Source organism: Euprymna scolopes, chromosome 1 (assembly GCF_053919585.1).
Source record: "Euprymna scolopes isolate OS-2025 chromosome 1, ASM5391958v1, whole genome shotgun sequence".
NCBI lineage: Eukaryota > Metazoa > Mollusca > Cephalopoda > Sepiida > Sepiolidae > Euprymna > Euprymna scolopes.
Window position 1 is genome coordinate 48,900,446 of NC_136482.1, and position 17,911 is coordinate 48,918,356.

Below are 17,911 nucleotides of genomic sequence, written 5' to 3' on the forward strand. Positions count from 1 at the left end.
TAATATACTGAACTTTTCTTTTTCTTTATTTCTTTCTCCCCATGTCTTTTTAAACGAGTATTTTAATCTGATCAAAAAACATTTGAATATAACAATATACAATAAAGTATATATATATATATATATATATATATATATATATATATATATATATATATATATATATATATATATATATATATGAATTAGCTCTAGGACATTTAACTATCGAGCTTATTATATATCTAAATTACAACGAGCACTTTCTATTTCCTGTATTTTAATTAAACTAGTAATTTCACTGTTACATTAAAATACACTCAGGTCTTTAGACTATTGTTCTAATCTCCTTTAAATTATACATATATATATATATATATATATATATATATATATATATATATATATTACAAAGATGAATCAAGATGAATCAAGTTTTCTAATTAAAAAAAAATTGAATTTTGCAACTTCTTCCATAAACGAGTGCTCAATTAAAAATTATTTTAAACTAACCGCCAAACCAAACACGCAATATGCGACATTGTCCCTCTACTGGAACACGACACATTGTCGCTTCAGTCGAGTGCGTCGACTATGTTAGTAGCCTCTTGGAATACGAACCTTTCAACCAAGTGTCGTAGGCTTAGAGGTGTCAGCTGATTACTAAATCTAATAGAGGTATTACTATAAATGTGTACATACCCCGGTTATGTTATGAGTCCTCTACTAGATATCAAAGCCCATGTATGAGTGTGATAACGGAGTGCTAACATGTAAAATCCAAGAGACAGAAGAAAACAGATTTTTAAAAAATTAGATTTCGAACCATGAGAAAACATTAGCCGCTATAATTCTTGATTCTTGGCTAGAAATGTCAGCCAGAAATTTACACCGCCTGGTTTCGGCTAAAACATTTCGAAGTTTCGTGAAACCATCCATGAAGAAATAGCAACACATAAAGCAAGATACTGAGTCCGTAATAAAGAGAAAATCAATGACATAAAACCGCTTTAAGTAATTCGTTTTCTGCAAATACATTCCTTATAGAGTGTAAAAGAAATTACCAAGAAAGTACCACTTAACCAATGAAAGACTTCGGGTCGTTCATTTCGACCGATAATACTCAGGAAGGAAAGACTAAGTTGGAATTTGAATAATTATTTTATTGATTACGCTTGGGTAACGAACAACTGTCCCTCAAACACTGACGGCTGTTATTATCCATGGTTCAGGTCTATAAGCAAAAAGCGAGAAAGAAGGAAATAAGAATTCTACTGATGTTTTCTTCTTGGCGTACACGACGTTGGTTCATCCATTTTGTTTTTCTATTTGTTTACCTTTGTTCCCCTTTATATTATTTTTTCACTTACCAACCGTGTAGGTTGACGTGTGTTTTTCAATATATTTTCTGGCATTTGCTTTCAAATATACTTTCTGGAAATACAAAACAAAGACTCTTGTCATTGACGCGTTGTCGTATGTTCTCACTTCAATCGCTGCTGACAAAAACGGGTGGTTTGTTTCGTTCTGTCCTGTTGTTCGTACTATCGTTTAACATTCAGCATATCAACCGGTTATTCAAAGATTTCTGTACATAACACTAACGCTAGCCCGGCACATAGCCGGATCCTCATGAGTTTAGCAAGTACACACAGCAAATCTATATAATTTCACAATGGACAGGAGCTGTTTAACCTTTTTAACCAAGCACGATTGAGACTCGTTTTTTATTTATTTATTTTTGTAGTTTTTACTGGCCGCCTTACTTGAAGTCTTACAAGAGACATAGAGCATCGTATACAGTCTCACTTATGTAGTAGATTTGACATGCAAAATAAATAAGAAGTCGTTTCCATTGTTGTAAACACATTTCCGATTACTCTTTAACCACGTTACACTAGCTTCTAAATACCACGTGATTTTTCTTTGTTCTACACTGTCTTCACAACGATGGTTTCACTTTATTTTTAGAATATCCTGAAGAAAATAAATTATGTTCTTACTCCTTTTGCTGTGCGAATATTCACTTATGTGGCGATTAGAACGTTTAAACACTTGAGTGCCTAGTCTATTGAAACAAGGCATGTTTTGTATATAGGTTTAGTCAATTTTTACATACCTCCGAGAAAACAAATCTTGGTGAGGAAAACATTTGTGTTTGTCATTCTGACGGAATCTCTGCCCGTCAAGGTATTTTTCTGACCACTTGTCATGAACTGTTAAACCTCCTTCCATTATTCGCTGGTATTCATTGACGACTCTGTTTCAATTATATTAAAATCAATTACTAACTAGACCTCAGATGACTCCTCTCCCGCTTGCTCTTTCATCTGTTCTATAGCAGTGTGACCGACTGTTGCAAATAAGTATGCTTTCATACAAGAAATACCATTTTTGATTGATGTTGAAAATAGACATCTGCGAAGAAAGACCGGCTTACTGTAAGGGTAAGCGGTTATATACCCTTTAAAATTAAACAACTGAATAAAAATATTAAGCGTCGTAGACGCATCATTCATTGTTAACAATCGCAAACTGAAATAATAATAAGTTGCTTTCAAATAATTAAATCCGCTTATAAGACTGCCAAAAACCACTGCAAAAATCTAATAATTAAGTTGATGGAATCGGTGTTGAAAGTATAATTGAAGTAGCAACTGTTATAGTCGCACATTAATTATTCCTAAAGATATTAGTTTTCGAAATAAAATGAAGTTTTAAAAAAATGATACAAATCGACGCTACAAGTTCGTTACATATCTCATAATGTTGTGTATTGTGTCAGTTTGTGTCGCGTCAATGTAAACATGACAGTAATTACTGGTGGAAAAATGTGTCGCAATTAAATATTATTTGTACGACCTAATTATTCCGCAGTGTAGAAAACCATAGCATTTTAAAGTACCCCTAATAGTTTCGCCAATAGATCTTAGATTTATGTACACAAACGAAACCAGACCGTTTAATATTCATTGTTTTAATCGGACAATTTTTTCCTTTAAGTAGATTCATTTATTTGCGAACTGTTGTTATATACGATGATAATGCAACCAACGTTCAAATCAAATAATTTGGGCATATAAATATTTAGGCATTACTCGTAATAGCAAGAGTACGCTTAAATATGCATCATCATATATTTGTAATTATGGTTGTACTTACATATTTTTTTAACGTTAGGCCCCACTCAGCTATAAATAATATGCACCATTTCTTATAAATGGCCAATAATTGATTGATAGGACAATATAACAGCGCGTGTTGTCCGGCATTTGATAAAATCATTTATAGATTTAATAGAAAAGGATTAGGTCTTTGTTTTACTTGGGATGAAAAAGGAGAGGGTTTACAGACTAACGCATACTTTGCAAGCACTATAAGAAAATCATTTCAATCGAAATCAACAAGTTTATATGCGGTAAAAACCATTGTGAAAATAGCATGAAATTGTAACAAAATGTATAATACATAGATGTTCTAAACCATATTATCGATAATTAGTCTCCAACACAGCTACATGAAATAATTGATAGCAATTATAAATAAGAAATATGTGGAAGATGGCGGTAAAATAGCAAATATACAAATGGGAAATTATGATATCAGAGGTCAATACACAGTAAGGTGTTCCTTATCCTCCTATGCCATCAATACTATGCACATTGCATATTAACACGGGTCACGTTCACTTAATTAAGTCCATCAAATACAAGAAGCTATTTAACAGTTTTTGGTTTGCAAACAAAAAGTAATCACAATATACATCACATATATTCTTGAAATTACTCAGTGTTAAGGTAGAACTTACAAAACTGCAAACTACGTGATATTTTCCATACATGAACGAAATCCGAATATTGTTTGCATAAGACATATATCTAGTAAATATATAAGGCGCTTAATTTAAATCTTCAGATTGTAAGTGAATCCAACAATAGCAACATTAACGTCATATCAATTGTAGGAATTTACGAAAACTCTGCTTCATTCAAAAGTGTATCTGCATAATACGTAGAATAGAGATAGAACATAATTTCACCGCACAAAGAGAGCGGGTCAGAGGATCGTATGACATATTCAAACGAAATAAAAATAGCATGACTAAACAATGTTCTGATAAATTAAAATGAATAGTTCTCCCTTCGCAACTTGACAGACAGAATTTTGCGAAATTTCACACATGCTAAATTTCAGAGTGCATGTCAAGCTCTCTATTTACAGAATAACAAACAATTAAAATGGCAAATGCACAGGGGATTTGCTCCAATTCGTGTGATGCATAAAAAGATGTTTAGTTAGTAAAGGAAGCAGTTTAACCTTGAAAACATTGACTATTACCATTTACGTCACTATTTCAATCCAGACCGTACTACTTCTTATTTTAAGATTTAAGTAATTTTATTTGATAATTATGTTTGTTACAAAAGACAAAAGCGTCAATATATATATATATATATATATATATATATATATATGTATATATATATATATTTATTATTATTATTATTATTATTATTATTATTATTATTATTATTATTATTATTATTATTATTATTAGAAACGCAAACAAATTAAATATAACTACCTTAATTTTACAGCAACGATAAATAGTCAGGCACCGAGAATGAATTTGTGCTTATCAACTACATAGTTTCTAATTTATCTGAAATAGTATCAGCGAATATATCTGCAACTACATTGATATAGATTTGTTTCGTGAAAAAATATTGATTTATGTGCAACTAAGTATGGCATGAGCTAACACTTTTACAATATGCATAGATTACCGAATAATTCCGACTCTTAACATGAGGTTTGGAGTTTTTTTTTTTCATAGAAACACCGGTGGTAACTGTTACCCCCATCTCAACAAAATTGATTTCATGAGCGATATGATGAGGGGTGTAGCATGGTTATAGGTTTTTCAATATATGCCTGTACTATGGCTGAAATGTTGAATAAATGTTCAGTTTTGTTTGGTATAAAAATCAACATTAATTTTTTTGAAGTTCAGATGAGAAAAAGGTTTAAACTATTAAGTATGTGGACTATATTGTAGAAAGTCACACTTATTTGGAGAATTTATTAACAACATTGCGCAACGATCAAGTGATATTATTGATCAATCACTGTAACATTTTAATGAAAATGTCATACTATTAGCATATTTTCTTGCAGATTTTACCCATGCAGTTTTTGTTATTGATGACTCAACATCAGCAGATAAAATAAATGATTACAGCCAATATTTTGCACTAAAGTGGCATGCAGACACATAAATATGACACCAAATATACGATTCTTGCAGATAAACGTTGGAACAAAATATATGGTTTCATATCACTTGCTGGAGATTAGGAAGGAAAACTTGCGGCTGATCAATAGAGTATCCATTACTTTATTTATTCTGTAATTTTATAATATAACTGTCAGTACTGATTATAAATGTATTTTTATATATTCACATTAATAGTATGCATTCAATTCAGCAGTGTTAACAAGGTATTATTTTGGGTGGAAAAATAAACGAACTTAGCAACATTATTCAGCGTTACATTGCAGAGAAGTAAGATAACGCACGCGTACCTACACTGTTGTAGAAGCAAACGAAACTGTTTCTCTATTCTTACGAATTTTTGAATACAAAACATATTCCACAAATTTCATAGCACTATCTGGACTTCAACAGTTATGTGCATTAAATATTTACAAGCATATACCTTGCAATCATAAACAAAATAATGTACAGCATTATAGAAGTTAACTCTTTACAGATATTGAGACGTCTTTATTCACCACAATCCTATTATTTACAAATACATGCTATTACTATTAAATAAATATAAATTCTCAAATTGTTTTGCGTTTGCAACCAGCATCATCAAATCACAGGGATTACATTTAGAATTGGTTGGCTTACGCGTACTCGCGGATTTCTTCAGATATCAATGACGCTAGCAAAAATAAAATGGAATCACCCAAAATATTGGGTATCCACAATTATTTGAAAATTAAGTATATTAGACGCTATATTTCTGACTTTTTTGTTTATCTCAGTTCTTGTAAACTCTCGCACGACAAAGTAACATATATATATATATATATATATACATATATATATATGTGTGTGTGTGTGTGTGCGTGTGCGTATGTGTCTGTGTTGTGTATATGTATGCGTATGTGTGTGTGCATATATGGTCTTCCATTGCATGTTATTGACTACAACGAAGATCTGATAAATAGGTATGTTTCATTTTTTTTACACGGTGATCACCACTTATCAAGGCCCGGAAGCCACCCAGTGATAAGGGTTATAATTAAAATTTATATTTTGCGTTCATCAAATCCCTATGTATTTGCGTTTTTCCATTCGAAATTGCGCAATTTGAACGTACGAGAGCCATGCAATAAAGAAATGCTCCTGACCCATTTCCTATAGCAGTAGAGTAAGGAAACTCAGTACAGTCTTTCTCGACATAGGATACACCCAGAGTTATGCATTTCTCCCATCGTTTGAGCAGCTCTGGAGACCGTTTTTGTAGAACACCCCAGGTCGGTCCTCCAACCACGATGTGACTTCAGATATCAAGGCTGCATCATTTGGGAAACGATTTACTTTCAAGAATAACTTTATGGCTGGGAAGAGGTCAAAGTCAGAGGGTGAAAGATCAGGAGAGTAGGCAGGATATGAAAGGATTACATAACCACACGCCCGTGCTTCTGATCTGGCGACATACGAGTTGTAGACCAGTGCGTTGTCCTGTAGGAGGTAGGTACCTTTGCTGATCTTTCTCCGTCACTTGATTTTGATAGCTTCTCTTAATTTCCTCATAAGGGAAGCATAATAGGCTCCTATATTTGTGGTATCATTTGCCAGGAAATCTGTCACAACTACTCCGTCCTGGTCCGAGAAGACTGTGAGCATGTCCTTGCCAGCGTAGGGCTGGACCCTTGCCTTCTTTAGAGGTGGTGAGTCCAATGCTTCCATTGCATTGGCTGGATTTGATCTCTGGATCATAGTGATGGACTCAGGTTTCATTCTGTGTAATCAGTCTTTTGAAAAACATTTGACTGCTCTTCTTGGCACCTCCAGGTTCATCCTCGAACACTCGACGGGTTCTCGCTTCTGGAATGGTATGATAAACCTGGGAATCCATCTGACAGACACCAAATACATATGCAAATGGTCATGAGTGATAGTTTCTACAGATCATGTATTAATCTTGACATCTTGGTTTATTTACGGAATAGGTTTGCGCCGATTATCCAAAATGCCAGCCTTATCTTGACGGACAGATTCCTCATCAATGGCAGAAGGGGTTCAACCAGATATGGTAGCTGTTTCTACATACTTGCGGACATATATGAATTCAGGATGCCAGCGGTTTACAAGGTCATATGATGGTGCATTGTCACTATGAGTGTGTTTCATTTCAGCAAATGTTTCCTTCGATGTGCGTCCTTTCAAATACAAAAACCGGATCAGTGCTCAACAATCAACAGGCTCCATTTCACACATGCCCTACTTCAAACCCCTGTAAAACAGAAATCACAGATAGTTCACAGCTGTACTTTGCCACATAATCAGTAGAGATATAAAGTATTGCACATGCAAAATTTCAGCTAGATCAGACAGCTGGAAGTGGGTAAAGTGCACTACTTATTGCACACCCCTCGTAGTAATTTTGTATATTCGTGGAAAAATATTGATATAATGATAATCTAGTGTAATAATTTTGAACATTAAAATATCGCATAATCTAATATAAAATATATTTAATCGTGTGTATACTATATGTAATATAAATATCATATTTTTCGTTGTTGAGGTTGTTAAGAATAGCTTTAGTAATAAAGTAAGGTGTAGACATAACATTATGCGGTCGACTCATTTCCCAATCCATGATTAATTCAAATCTAAGTATTCACGTATTTTGAATAAGTATAATGTTAAGATAAGCACAATCTTATTAAGAGATGTATTATAATGGTATAGTTTTATTTTAACCTAGTTCATAATCCAATATTGATTAGTTTTCTCCATGCGATATTTCAAGAGCTGAGTTTCATTTTAAAGTAAGTTTTAGAGTTTGCCCTAGTTCCTTATTGTGTTTACTTATTGCGCAATAGTTCCTTATCACGTTTACAGATTTTGTTTACTATGGGTAACAGTGTATGGTTTATAATATATTAGTGTGAGCGCCGGATGTTTTGAAGTGTGTGTTGAGCCAAAACTGTGGTTGTAGGCAGGCAGGCTCAAAACAATGACGCAAAGGCGGAAAAGAAAGTAAAAATATTTACATTTTTCCCCAGTTCCATGATGCCACCAGAAGTTCGGACGTTAAAATAAAGCAGAAAATTGACCCCTCCTTGTAAAAAAAAACTACCAAGTTGAAGATAAAGAAATAAATGTTTTGGACCAATTCTTTGATATTGGTGGTCCGAGGGTCAAAATAATATCTAGTGTGTGAAAATCCGTACAAACATACTTACACACACACACACACACACACACACACACATATATATATATATATATATATATATATATATATAAATATATATATATATATATACATATATTTAAACAGACAAGTGTGATTTATATTTTGATGATCATTTATTAATAAATATATGTTCCTTTTTTAAAGTATTAAATGTCTATGTCTATCAAAATATTAAGAAATAGTCGACATAATTCATATAAATGGCATAAACAAAATTATAGTATATTTTGTCATATGATGTAAAAGGCTATTATTTATATACTAAATCTCAATAAAAATTCAATTTATCTTGTTATTCATACAAAAATAACCGATTTTATATAAGATAGATACCTATATATATATGCATGTATGCATTTTGTTTTTGTGGCTATTTATATTTTAAATGGTGCAGAATTAAATACGTTTTAACGTCTCTTAATAAAAATAGACATATGCAATATCATTTAATTGAACCAATTAGAATTTACATTAACATTTTGAGATTATTGACTCTTTAACAATTTATTCAGGAATTTTCTGCAACTCAAATGAACGGATTTACTATAAAAGCACATAAAAAGTCGATTAATGTCCTCCATGTGTTTTGTGTAGCTATAATTTCCTGTATGTAAATTTTCTACATAGCAGCAAAATATTCATATGAAAACATACGATACTGTCAACAGGCACATTTAATATATCTATGCATTTAAAATAATGCCCTGTAATTGAGAACACCATATTTTCTCTTTATTAAAATCACCACAATTAAATCTCGTAAGAAAACGCTTATTGTCGACAAATAGAATCGCTTTTGAATAAACTCGTTACTAAGGCACACAGTGGATTTTATTGAAAGGCACCAGAAAGTAAAAACTGTGTCCGTTTAGTGTAAAAGAATCGATAATGTTGGCTCATAATAAAAACGTTACCGTGTCTAGCTAGGTCAACGAATACTATCGATTTTCATAGACATGGGTAAATATATGCTGCATTTATGTTATATACAAATGTAGTTTTCTGAAAATATAGGTGAATAAATACAGTCTCTTTCCTGCAATTAATAGCGATATTAATCCCGCGTTGTTTTAATGCGGAAATTACGAATGTTCTGGTGACCATGTATTTGAATATATACTTTATATAAGCCGTGTTTTTACCAACTTTGTAATAAAAAATATCGAATAACCATTGAATAGTAAACTGAGTGATTCAACAAAATGTTGATTCTCGTTTTCTTTCCTATGTCAATACAATAATGAAGCACGTGCTATTAATAAGTTTTGTTTAACAAAAACTGTGTGATTAACATGAGTTTTAGGTAATCACTAGTTACACAATGCTACGATATTTAATATAACTTTAAATAATAGGTATCTAACGTATAAGCTTATATTAAAATGCATTATATTTACATATTTACATAGACTCAAATATGATAATGGACTCTCTTGTCGATTTGGGCGGGTGAGGTTCCGCCAAATCAATTAAGTTGTCCGATTTTCCAGATTGTTTCATTATAGTGGTGAATGCTTTGTGTAGAACCACCTACAGTAGTTGGTATTACGGCTAATCTTGTCGGGGCAGATAACTGCTAAATGATTAGCATCTCAATATCACAAACTCCATTTGACCGGGTCAAGAGAACTTGACCAGCATGGTTTTGCCTCGAACATCCAAGACTTAAAAAGCTAAGTAAAACATTTATCCGATTCGTATGAAATTAAGCAAATCTAACGATGCATTTTTCCATGTATATATCTATTTTAATTCTTTACATGTCAAGTCATATTGTACCGATAATTTACTTCACTTAAAATAGAATTACGAAAACGGAATAGTCTGTTCAGCTCGCTAAAATAATAATAAACCATGGCTATAGTAAGAGAAGAATCACTAAAAAAAACTGCTAATTTATTTAAAAAATTTCTATTTAAGTATGATACTTATTATCTTAAAAAAACATGCAGTTGCGATGGTGAGCCTGATATAAAACTCCGACACAGAACTTACCTTTTCTAATGTTCTAGTGTTCTTGTTCCATATAACTTGTAAATTTACCAGGTAACCCATCTGGTAGTGAAGGCTGTAAAGAGATTTATATGACACTAGCATTTCAACCCGGCGTTGCCCGGGTGTTTGGAGGTGTACGCTGAGCAAAAAAAAAAAAAGAATATTTTTTTTTAATTTGACCCCTATTATGACCCCTTAAAATTTATAGTTTCGGTCTCAAATCACTTTATTAAATTAGATCCAGGTTCAAGGAACCTATATCTAAAATTTCAAGTGTCTAGACTCAAAATTGTCGGAGGAGTTTGGTAGAGTTCTTAAAGGTCAAATCGTTGAAATTTGACCCCTTAACACCCAAATTTCTGGCTGACACCCGCCACATCGATTTTCCCAAATCTCAGTACACGGTATTTCAAATTTGGAGTCTATAGACTGAAAATTGACAGAGTTATTTCGTAGGGAAATGTACACAGACAGACAGACAGATACGTTCACTTTTATAGATATATAGATTGCACTGAAACACTGGAGCACTACATAGAGAAACAGTATCGACAACCTATATGATAAAATTAACGGATTTACCAGTTTTGCAAACCTATGAATGAGTTTGCAATATGTGAGCATTACTTGAGTAAGCCTGTGTCTGGCCTTTATCCCTGACTAGCTAAACGAGCCCAACTCCCCTTTCTATATTTCTTCCAATAATTGATTTGTTTGCATACTACTTACATTCACCTGACTGGCTTACGCTATTTGAAAACTGTTGCTTAGTATACTTAAATCGAATTTGTTCATCTGTATCATTTAACATACATAGTTAAATAAAATACAAATTTCCATAAATATAAAAGACACCTCGATTCTGAGGACATGTGGAGAAAATGGTAACTGCATAGAACACGTTATCAAAACGTTCCTAGTAACCAAAGGTATTTTAATAAGCACGTCTTATTTAGTAATTATTAATATAAAATACAAGCTATTGCTTATTAATCAACCCTGTTTTCCTGCTCGTATTTACTCATACTCCTTCCCTCTTTTTAGTAATCATAATTGTTATTCTCTGACTAAGCGTAATGTTAAAATATAAGGCCTTTACTGGCCATATGTTTATAGTTACTGGTGGGTGTTACTAAGATATCTGACACAAATGTTATTTCTAAATGTATGTTTAATAGGGATAATACTTTGCGTCCAAGGCATCAGTCTGTGTCTGTTTTGCATGAAAACCCTACGAACCCTTATACTCCGAAAATCTCCCCTAATCCTTGTATATCTATATAACACATAATGGTGTATTCTTGTAATTATACTGCTCAAAGTGGACGAAAAAACAATTGCTCTTCTCCTGAAACTAATGTAAAATCACATAATTCGCACGTACGTTGGGAGGGTTATTTTTAGCTTTCCCTTCTAAACAATAGGAGGCAAATCTTTAAAAAGAGAGAAATATTAAACATTTATAGAAGTCTATTCGTAAGGCATGCATTAGCTTTACCTGTATTTATACTGCATATAATATCTATAAAAGATATACCTATTAGCCACAGTTTGTGCCCAGACTATAGGTGATCTATATTAGCGAGCAAAATCTATATTTCTATCATTATATGAGAAACGTTCTAGTGATTACCTTTACATGAAAACTAACAACTAAGCACATTTCGAACCACACTCTAACCCTTATACTAAAATACTAGAATTTTCTAATTAGTCACTTATCCAAAAAAATATGTGATGTTTTCCCCTAGTAGATATTAACCTCAAATCTACAACCAATACTCAAACATACCTCCTTCCAAAACGTAATAACATCTCCCAATCAAAATTCTATTCTGAGGAGTGTAACTTCAAATTAGATACTAATCCTTTGATACTAACTCTACTAATCCTAACTGTCGATGCAGGGATATAGAAATACCTGACTTTGAAACTAGGAGCAGGAAACCCCCTCTCGGTGCTGATGAATCCGTAGATGTGATCAGATCATTCATCTAGGAGAGAGAAAAGTAAATTTGGAAACCTGTGTCACTGCCTCATACGTCTTGGGTCAAAACCAGGGGGGAGAAACTTCCATAGTCCTGGTCGACAACCTCACTAGAGCTGGTGAATATCAAATCATCGATTTGCAAACCTAAACTGCTTAAGGATTACATAGACTCTGTCCATCGCCCGGCTTCCATACGCATTCTTTGCCTATTAGCCAGGAGCATAAATGCGGCTGCAAGAACTCATTCGATACACCCAATGCTTAGCCTTCTTTCCTGACTAGGGCAATGAATGTGCCCCCCATTTGACTCATTCCCTCTCACTATACCCGGCCAAATTTAGGGGTGCTTTTTACCATACATGCTAACATGAGTCGACTGAGCGACTCCTGTCGGATAGGTTTCAGTGTACCGGTTTGACACTTGCTGTTTCCACTGAGAGTACAAGAGCTCTAATACTTTGGTAGCGCTAAAACCCTCTGCTCTATCATCAGTTGTATTATATCGGGATGTTTTAGTGTCATGACGTGCATGGAAAGAGACCCTACGCTATTCTCTGCTGGATATTCTAAAGGGCACATACCCATGCATGTGGAGCCGGTTAATGGTCTATCTCACTGTCATGATTGTGACTATGCACATCCGTTTTGCTTAGCACATCACCCTAAATCTGAAACTATGAAATAAACTGAAATGACAGCTCAATGCAAAAAAAAGTTCAGGCCAGACGCACACTAAAACAATTCGCCTCCATACGTGACGCTTGCATATACATATATCCGAGGACTTAGAACTAATTTAGATGATGACAAATCATTTCTCCTTTCAAACTCTCGGATATTTTCGCACTCAATAAAAGTAACTTGCACTCCTCCATCTAATCTAACATCTTTAACATATCTGGTCATCTCCAACGTTGCCATAAGGACACCGACAGACATATGCACGGACTTGGAGTCTGTATTCGTAAGACCATCCCCATATCTAGGGAACATAAGTAAGAATCAGTTGACCAGGCCGTCAGGTCCTTCAACTAACTTCACAACATAGTGTTAGCTATCTGTATTTTCTTTATCGCTTTTCCTAAAGCCAGGACTGTACTATCATCAATCATGTCTCTAACAGCATAGATATAGCACTCTCCTTTGACACTAACACCCAAATATATGTATTTGGTGACTTTACCGCCCAACACATACATTGGCTTTGCTTCTATAACTACACTGACACAGCTGGTAGCATTATCCATAACTTTGCTATTTCCCATTCTTAATACAGACATTCACGACCCGTCTCCTAGATCGTCAGGACCAGAAAGGCTCACTTAGGACTCTTTTTTCCGTCAACAGTTTCTCATGATTGTGTAACAAATGCTCATTCACAATCAGGAATGCTGATCATTCTGTGATAATGATATACATTACTCTAAACTATCGCCCCATTTCGAAGAGGCATTGGTTAAAACGATAAGCTACTACAATAAGGCTGACTGCGATGCCATTAGCGATCACCTCAGAAAAGCCCCATGGGGAAATATATTTTCTTTTCCAGGAAAAAAGCGCACAAATTAGACTACTGAATGGTTCAAAGCTGCAATTGAAGCACATGTTCCTAGAGGGATGTTCTGTTGCAAAGCTCACTCTCCCCAACGCTTTACTTCTATATGCCATTGCGCAGAGGCAACATTCCTACCGTAGATTTATCCGGATAAGTGCTGCACAAACAGACAAAATTATATAGAAGCTAGAAAAAATTGTAAGAAAGAATCAACAAAAGCTACGCGTGAATATAATGACACTACCAGGAAACGCACTGTGCGCGCAGAAATTAGGAATTAGTCATTTCTGGAAAAATCTGCTATAGTGTAGTAAATAATGGGCAATCAATATCATTATCGAACAATCTTGAGGTTATTTGCACAGCAACTGAGAAAGCTAACATACTTGCGCGTCAGCTTACCTCAAACTAGTCCTTGGTCCAAAAAACCATTCGTTCCCTGATTTTCTTCTGCGAACAGAAACTACGCTTGATACTCTGAAAATCACGCTTCTCAAGTGCATAATAGTATAAAAATAATAGACACATTAAAAAAATGTGCATTTGATCTCATACCGGTTATGCTATTAAAAAAATGCTCCGTCGAGGTTGTTCCAGTACTCTCTAAACTCTTTAAGAAATAACTTAACGAATCTTGCTTTCCTGGCTGCTGGAAAACTGCTTCTGTGGTAACAGTTTACAAAATATCTGGCGAAAGAACTGCCGAATAAAATTATCGCCCAATTAGCCAAAATATTTGAGTTCTTTATTAATCAAAATTTAGTCCACCACCTTTAAGCTGCTAAACTTCTGTCCGACCGCTAGTATGGATGTAGGCAAGCCCGTTCCACAGCAAATATTCTAACTGTAATCTCTGAACGTTCATGCCAAACACTGGATAAGGAAGGAGAAGGGAGTGGAGTAGCCCTAGATATATCTAAGTATTTTGACAGGGTATGGCATGATCGTATTCTCATTAAATTAAAATTCTATGGTATTACTGGACGAATGCTTGCATAATTACAGGCTTCTTATGTAAGAGAAGAATCCAGGTTGTCTTCGATGGGTGTATGTCTACAACATTTTATATAATGCGGGTGTAGCTCAGGGATCGATATTTGTACATTTATTATTTCCGATATTCATAAATGACTTAACTGATTACATTCTCTGAGATGGGTATATTTGTCGACCACATCCCACTCAATAGCACGTAGGTGGGGAAAACAAATAAGTTCATATATAAGGTAATGACAGACACCCTAAAGGAAGATATTAGTCTGTAGTGGAATGGGGTAAATAAATGGTAACGCTCTATGCTGCCAAGACAAAGCTCGTTCCCTTTAATAATTACACGAAACCTTAACAACCTACAATAGCTATGGCAAGAGATAGTTTATGTGAGAGCACTTCTCTCCAGCTCATCGGCTTAACGTTCACAAAAAACATGATTTGGAATAGATATATCGAGATGATTGCCAACGCATCTGCAAAGCAGGTGGGCTTTCACTACCGTGCTAGAAAGCTACTTACGTCTGAAAGTATTCTTTATGTTTACAACGCCACCATTCGACCATTGATGGAGCACTGATCTCACATTTGAGCTACTACTAGTGTATCGCTCCTGGACAGGGCCCACAAAAGAGTCGCCAACCTAATAGATCCCAGACTGTTATCTAAGCTGCAGTCCCTGTCTTTCGCCTTAATGGTGCATCCCTCTACCTGTTTTATAAATATTTTAATGGCGGATCCTCTGACGAACTACAATCCCTTGTACCCCCTCGTCGAAAATACCTCCGACAAACCCGACAAGCAACGAAGTCTCATCAATACACAGTAAAACTCTCTAGATCTAAAAAAAAGCCTTCTACTCTAATAGCAATATTTGAAATTCTCTTTCGGTTTCCTGCTTCCCCAAATGTAATGGCATTCAGAAATTCAATTGTAATGTGAGCAGATATCTTATTGCTAAACTCCCTACATAGTACCTCTACAACTTAGATCCTGATAGTAGCCGCCTAAATCAAAGTCGCAATGTGCTTTGTTTGGGGGTGAAAATGTAATAAAAAAAATAAAAAGACAGAGCATACAGTAGACTGCAGCCTTTTACATGACAGTTTTCCTCGTCCCTGATCCATGTCGTAACGAAGATCTTTCATACTGAATTAATACGCCACCAGGTACCAACCTTGAAATTTCTACGACTCAGCGCGGTACATCGTCACTCACCTGGTACTGACCAGGCTCATCGTTGCTTAACGTCGGTAAGCTGGTGATTAACTGTGATATGTTTTATAAGTATATTTTATAGCTAGCGAGTAAATCGTGAGTATACCGAATTAATGTAAAATGCAAAATAATGTAATTCACGCGTGCGTAGAAACAAAAGTGGCGACCTTCAAAAACAATACGCAATTTGGCACGAGGGCTTACAAGTGAATGCATGCACGCATGAAAACAAACATTGTAACCGTGAAAAAAATCAAAGTAGATTACATAATGATAGTTTTAACTTCACTACCATCAGATTAAATGTAAAAATCATTTATATAAAGGAGGTGGAACCCGCTGAAAAACTGAAACATAAAACAAACAAACAAAAAAAACTTGTAGTAGAAAGTGTACATTGTAGAGTTGTACCCTCTTTATTTTTAGTGTCTCGTACCAGCGTTTTAAATACCAGGAAATAATAATTAACCGAGTATCTAATATTTAACAGTGAGCCCTTTCAAAACCAATCTTTAAAAAATTGTTAATTCACACACACACGTTTTGAATTGTTTCTACGTATTTTTAAACGTAGGGAACTCGTGACACCACTTATTTAAGAAAAGTGAATAGTTATTTGCAATAAAGGAAATTTAATTGAGAGAAAAAAATTACCTAACAGTACAGGAGGCATGAGTTCAAGAAAAATAATAGATTATTAAAGTAAGGCTAGATCATAAGTAATATTTAAGTATTATTATAAAAACAACAAAAAAAAACAAAATCAGAAAATAAACTCAGAAACCAGAAATTAGCCAAGACCAGCTTTTCCACCCAAACCTCTACTAAAAATTTGTACCGTCCCGTGGAAGATTTGTATTATAAAAAGTATGCCTTTTAAAAGTATGCTTTTTTCTTCAGTCTTGAAAAAATTCCAGAAAAATAATAATTATTGTCACAAATATTTATTGTCTTAAACAAATGGAAACTGGATGTAATTGAAAAAGTCTCACATCGCAAATTCTAAATACGCATTTGGCATTAAAATACGTTAGCCATACATGCTTGCTGATTTTGTATGTATTAATACAATAAACACGACCGAAATCTAAGGAGTGAGTATGTTTTGCCAGAATATCTCTTTAAAAATATCCAAGAAATCAAGTAATAACCTTATCAATACAAATTTTATACATAATTAACTTTATAATGTTTTTGTAATAAAGGATATATATATATATATATATATATATATATATATATATATACTAGACCACCCGTGACCCGTTGGGTCAGTACGTTATATTAGCTATGGAATTCATGTATGAGCGTGACACTTGTGGCATAAAGAAAATAGTTTTTTTTTTACATAACAGAAGCATTTCTATGAAAGTATATTAAAATGAAAAAAAAATATACATAGATTTCTATGAGTCGTTCTGTTTATTATAATTGTTATTTTTTTTTAAATTACAGTAACTGAATTATAAGTGGTTGGTCATACTTATAGGTAAATATGCACTGAACAGGTATCATAATCCTTATTATAGTTAAATTCAAATTTTGATATATCATCTTTTAAATTAAATTGTTAGTTGAAAGTACAGAATAATAAACAAAAACACTCTCCACATGTTAATAATGGCTTTTTAAATAGAAAATGAAAATAAAATGTAACTTTTTTCATTTAATTTAAGC